The 5,765-nt window shown below is 42.9% G+C and overlaps 1 protein-coding gene across 1 annotated transcript in view; it reads right to left on the reverse strand.

Moving 5' to 3' along the window:
• Rbak (RB associated KRAB zinc finger) overlaps positions 1–5,765 on the reverse strand; it is a 29,897-nt gene that overhangs the window by 19,316 nt on the left and 4,816 nt on the right. The gene's annotated exons all lie outside the window — the stretch shown is intronic.

Here is a 5,765-nt window from a genome sequence, read left to right on the forward strand (position 1 = left end):
ACAGCCTGGGAACCCGGGCGGCGGTCACCTGGACGGACAGGAAGCCAGGCGAGGCCGCGGCGAGGCGCATGCGTGAGCACGCACACAGGGAGAAGCGCACATGCGCAGGACGCCGCCCGAATCCCGCGGGACCCCTACTCGGACTCTATTTCCCAAAAGTCTGCGCGCCGCCGGACTTAGGGAACGATGCAAAGGTCTCTGCCTCGTCCTGCGGTTAAGAGTTGCTGTGCTAAGAGCCCTGGCCGCCTCGAACCTCAAGCTCGGTTTCGCATTTGTCTCCGGTCCCTTTCTGCTTCTAGCAGCGGGTTGAGTGGTTGGTCCCAGGAGCCCAGGTTCTCTCCTTCCTCAGAGCCTTAGGTAGGGACCCAAGTTCTGACAAACCGAAGGAGGGTGTGTCCTGCTAGGCTAGGCTACAGCAGATGTCCAGCGATGCTGTCCACGGAAGGGAAAGAAGACAGAAACCGTAGCTTTTCCAGATCGTACAAGTAATGTGCCCAAACTGCAAAAAGACAGCGCACACCAACTGAAAGGAACCACCTGTGACTGTGCCTGTCCGAGAAGATCACGTTTAGAGTTAGGGACAAATGTCCATCCTCGAAAAGGATGGAGACCATAAGTACAATGAGTTCTCACTAATTCGGGCTGAAATAATGTAACAGTTCTCTGGCCCAATTAGTTTTTAAAAGCTGGTGGGGGAAATAGTAAAAATAAAATCTGCCAACCCAGAAACTCCTCTGCACAAATGCAGAAAGTGAAGACAACCGTTTTTATCCCGAGGAAGCACTGAGCCAGACTGTGATGCGCATCCTAGGCGAACCACTAAGGAGACTGCAGGAGGACGCCTCACCTTTCTAATACCAAGCAGGGACCCTCCAGCCCGCGCACCCGGGCTCAGGATAAACTGCAGCTGGTCCTGGGTGAAAGCACTTGACGCACCGTGGGCTCGCCATTCTCACAGGACTCATCCTGAGTTCATCTGGTAATCGAGGTGGTCGTCCGAGCTCTTGCCTTTATCCCAACGAAAAGCAAAACTTCTCACATCTCTGTGACAAGCAGGTAGATACAGCTCAGAGTAGGGTGCCTGCACCAAACTCCCAAGGTGACAGGGAGATAGGGACGCTGTCTTCCTCAAGGTTTACATCTTAGAGAGATGACTCAGGCCTAGAAATGCATTCCTGGCTGGAATGCTGGCAAGCAGTTTATACCACTTTTTAAAAGATTTAGATGTGAATCAAAGGGAGACAGGAAATATTTCTAGGACCAGTTCTCTAAAGGAGAACCTTTGCAAAAGGGAGAAGAGAGACAGTCTCTACCTTTTGTCAACAAGCAAAATGTAATCTTTTATTTAATATTTATTAAGTTCTCAATTTACAATGCTGAGGATGGAACCCAGCTCAGCCAGCACTCTTCCACTGAGCCACACACCCAGTCCCATCTTAAAAACAAAACAAAAACCTATAAGATGCAAATAACAATGTCCAAGAATATGGTAAAAGTAAAGGCAAAAAATAATATATTCAGGATAATGAACACAATGTATTTTAACATAAAGATGCACTTTCACAAGGATATTTTATTTTTTTTTATTTTTTTTTTTTTATAGAGTGAGAGAGGGAGGGAGAGAGAGAATTTTTAATGTTTATTTTTTATTTCTCGGCGGACACAACATCTTTGTTTGTATGTGGTGCTGAGGATCGAACCCGGGCCGCACGCATGCCAGGCGAGCGCGCTACCGCTTCACAAGGATATTTTAAATAATAAATCCATGTGTGTGATAATTACAAAGTACTCCAGAATTCTTTTAACCTTTAAAAAAATTTTTTTAAGTTGGAGTTGGATACACAATATCTTTATTTGTATGGTACTGAGGATGGAACTCAGTGCCTTATACATGCTTGGAAGGGGTGCGCTACCCCTGAGCTAGCCCCGCCCCCTTTTTAAACTTTTATTTATTTTCATGCAGTGCTGGCCTAACACGTGTTAGGCAAGCGCTCTACCTTTGAGCTACACTCCCAGCCCCATCCAAAAAGTTTTTTTAAAGGAAAATTACAATATAAAAAATATGATGTGCACTTAAGATAGGGCAAAAATCAAATCCCACATTCTCCAGCAGGTTTTTGTCTCTGTGGTGTTGGGTAAGTTAGGTAAGCTTTCCTTCTTGACCTGTAGTTGTAGGTCATTAAGTAGGTGATGACTGGTGTCAACCACTTCAGTCTCAGCACCTGCCACCAGCCACCTGGATGAATAAGGCAAACATTTGACCCCACTCCAGTGCCTCCTTGAGCCCACAAAGCACCCCTGCACTCTGCACACCAATGCAGGTGTGTCAGATGGTTGTAGAAACATAGGTCCTTGTCCAGGAGCTAGATAGAATAAGGATCCACATGGGATGAGGCAGCTGGGAACCAAGTTGGGGAAGCAGGTCAGAGTGAGCAATGGGAATGAAACCCAAGCTCTGGAATGAGGGTTTCCAGATGTTTGCTTGCAGCAGAGAGGAGATGGAGAGGGGCCACCTTTGTAAAAAAGCTTCAGAGCAGGTGAATTTGGGGGCCCCAGCAGCAGACCCAAGCTTCAGCTCCAGCTGTCACTTATGCTATGTGACTAGGGCAACTTTCTGAGCCCAGTTCTCTTATCTAACAAAAGAGGGACAAAGAATGAATCGAACAACTTATCTCTCCCAGCATTCTTTCCAGACAGGGTTTAACATTATTGTGGCTGACAAAGAGAGATTTGCGAGGACCAGCTCCATGATCACAGAATAATCAAAAGGGTGAATTTACAACTAAGGGACAATGAAAGCATAATGGATGTATATTTACGTCTATACGTCAGCACATCCAGCCCTTCATTTTGTCTTTAGACTGAAAATATTCTTTCATATGGATGAAACACATTTTTTTACCCATTCATCCACTGGAGGACATTGGTGTGGTTTTCCCTCTTTGGCTTCCGTGAATCATACCGCTGTGAAGATATGTGTACAGATCCTTTGGGTACCTGTCTTCATTTCTTTGGGGATATATATGTAGGAGTAGAATTGCTGGATCACAGTGGGAGTCTATGTTTAACTTGTAGGGGAGCCACCAAACTGTTTCCACCATTTATAATTCCATGGGAAATGTTAAAGGAGTTTTAGTTTCTCTCTTTGCCAACATTTGTTATTTTCCATTTTGGTTATCATAGCCATCCTTACAGCTGTGAAGTGGTTTCTCTTGGTGGTTTTGGTTTGTATTCCTAAATCAATCTTGGTTATTGCTTGCAAAGGATTTGCCCCATCAGAGATAGCAACTTAATTCATTATTTTTAATGAAATAGTGAATTAACTTCTATTAAATTTTAAGTTTTTCTAGTATATAATCTATTTTCCAAACAAATTAGCAAATAGTCTCTTTTATTCATAGACTTGTGACACAACATATATCCCCACATGCAGTTTTGTTGGTAAGATATTAATGGAATTGTACCTATGATTATAATTCTTCATGATACTTGGTTTTATTTAATTTGTTACCTGGCATTAAATATCACCAAAAATCTCTGACAATTTCTCTATTTTTTAGGGTTAGCATTTGTATTTCAGATAACCTTTGCCGAATTGTATACAAAGGAACCCACTGGTAAGACCATAAAGCTATAGTTAGTATCCGTTGAACAATGTTTGTTTAGCTGATTTTGCATGGAGTTGTGAAATGGATCCAAATTTCGAAGCTTCTGTTATTCAGCCTCCTAAACTCAGATTCAAACCTTCCCTGGACTTGCCTCATGGAGCAAAGATGATGGATTTAACCAGGTTCAATTAAAGATCAAACAGTTGGGAATTAGACTGTCTATAATCTATTACTTCTGGAGAAACTCTTATTTCTTATAGTCATCTGCTTTGCAACCAACCTCACCACTTTGCAGAGAAGCAGCCGAGGTAAGTCCAACACTCTACCTATATGCTTTGCAAAGCAGGAATCAAGAAAAATGACATACACTTATTGGACAGAAAAATGTTTCAATAGCTAGAAAAAAACATTCTGAAGGAGACTGCACACACTCACAGCTGCAGATGTAGTTCCAGCAGCTCACACCACTAGTAATACCAGATGGAATTGAACCACTGCTGATACACCTCATTTTGGCTACTTGCATTATACAGTACTGTTTTGCAGGTATTTGACCTGGAGAGCAGATATCTTTAGCCAATCTTAATAAGACAATTTAGGCTGATTGACAGGTAACACTTCTAAAATTAGCAACTTTTTATCTAAAAATCTTCAGTTAATTTCGGGTAAAGATTTTAAATGAGGATGCACTAGGTGTAGTAGTATGGATCAGGAGTGTCCCTAAAGGCCCATGCATTGAATGTTTTGTCTACATCCTGGGGTGCTATTAGGAGTTGGTAAAGCTGAGAGTAGTGATGCACACCTGTAATCCCAGTGGCTTAGGAGGCTGAGGCAGGAGAATCGTGATTTCAAAGCTGGCCTCAGCAAAAAGCAAGGTTCTAAGCAACTCAGGGAGACCCTGTCTCCAAATAAAATACAAAATGGTGCTGGGGATGTGGCTCAGTGGCTGAATGCCCCTGAGTTCAATCCCTGCTATAAAAAAAAGATGGTGGAAGTTTTAGGGTGGGCCTAGCTTTCAGGGCATGTCCTTGAGGGGATATGGAACCTTGGCCCCTTTCTGTTTCTCTCTTTGCTTCCTGTCTGCCATGAGATGAACAGACCTCCTGTGCCATATGCTTTACCATGATATACTGGGTACTGAGAAGCCCAAAATAAAAGAGCCAACTGACCTGGGGCTGAAACCTCTAAGCATGAGTCAAAATAACCTTTCCTCCTTTTAAGTTGGTTATCTCAGGTATTTTGCCACATTTAACAGAAAACAGACCAATATACTAGTCAGTTTGCTATAGAAACAACTCAGAAATCTCAGTGGCTTTGAACAACAAAGGTATAGTCTTGCACCACTGTATGTCTTCAGTGGCTGTTCAGGCTGTGCCTGTCTTTGGGTCCTTGAGAAACACAGGTCTTTGAAATGGCTGCATCTCCAACCCTGGTGGTGGCTATGCCGGACAGGGAGGCTTTCCCCAACTTGGTACTGGAAATACATCACTCTACCCTAAAAGCTAAACTCATGATTTGTATTACCAACACATTGGCAGGAATTATTCACTTAGTTTCACCAAACCACAAAGGATTCATGCAATGAAGACCTTCCCAAGGAAGTGGATTAAAAATTTTTGGTAAAACCCACCACAAATAAGAAAATTGCCGGCAGGGATCTAATTGTCTCTAGGTAGTTTTCTTATGCTTTAAATGCAGTAACCCACTTGCTACTTACAGAAGTTCTTTTTTTTCATAAGAATCTTTGAAAATCATGTTTTAATATAAGGAAAATGCTTAAAATAGTACATGTCACATGGTAAAATTTTTTTTTAAATTTTTATTGTTGGTTGTTCAAAACATTACATAGTTCTTTGTGGTGAGCCGCTTCTGCCGTTTATGCAAATTATGGTCGCCATTACAAGATGGCTTTGGCTCCGCTGTGGTCTGTGACAAACAACTCCTTATTTGGGAGAGTTGGCGCATGACTTTTCATCACCCTATGAGAAAGCTCCACGTGGCTGCTTTGCATTGGGGCTTGAGATGCTTTATTAAGGCTGGGAGGGGCATCCGAGAGGGAGAAGAAGAACTATCAAGGGCCTGAAATAAACTACTGAAAGAAGATTCCTGAGTGTTGTGTCTTCCTTGCGGGCAAGAAGTCGCGACAAGTGGTGCCGA

Source organism: Marmota marmota, unplaced genomic scaffold (assembly GCF_001458135.2).
Source record: "Marmota marmota marmota unplaced genomic scaffold, marMar, whole genome shotgun sequence".
NCBI lineage: Eukaryota > Metazoa > Chordata > Mammalia > Rodentia > Sciuridae > Marmota > Marmota marmota.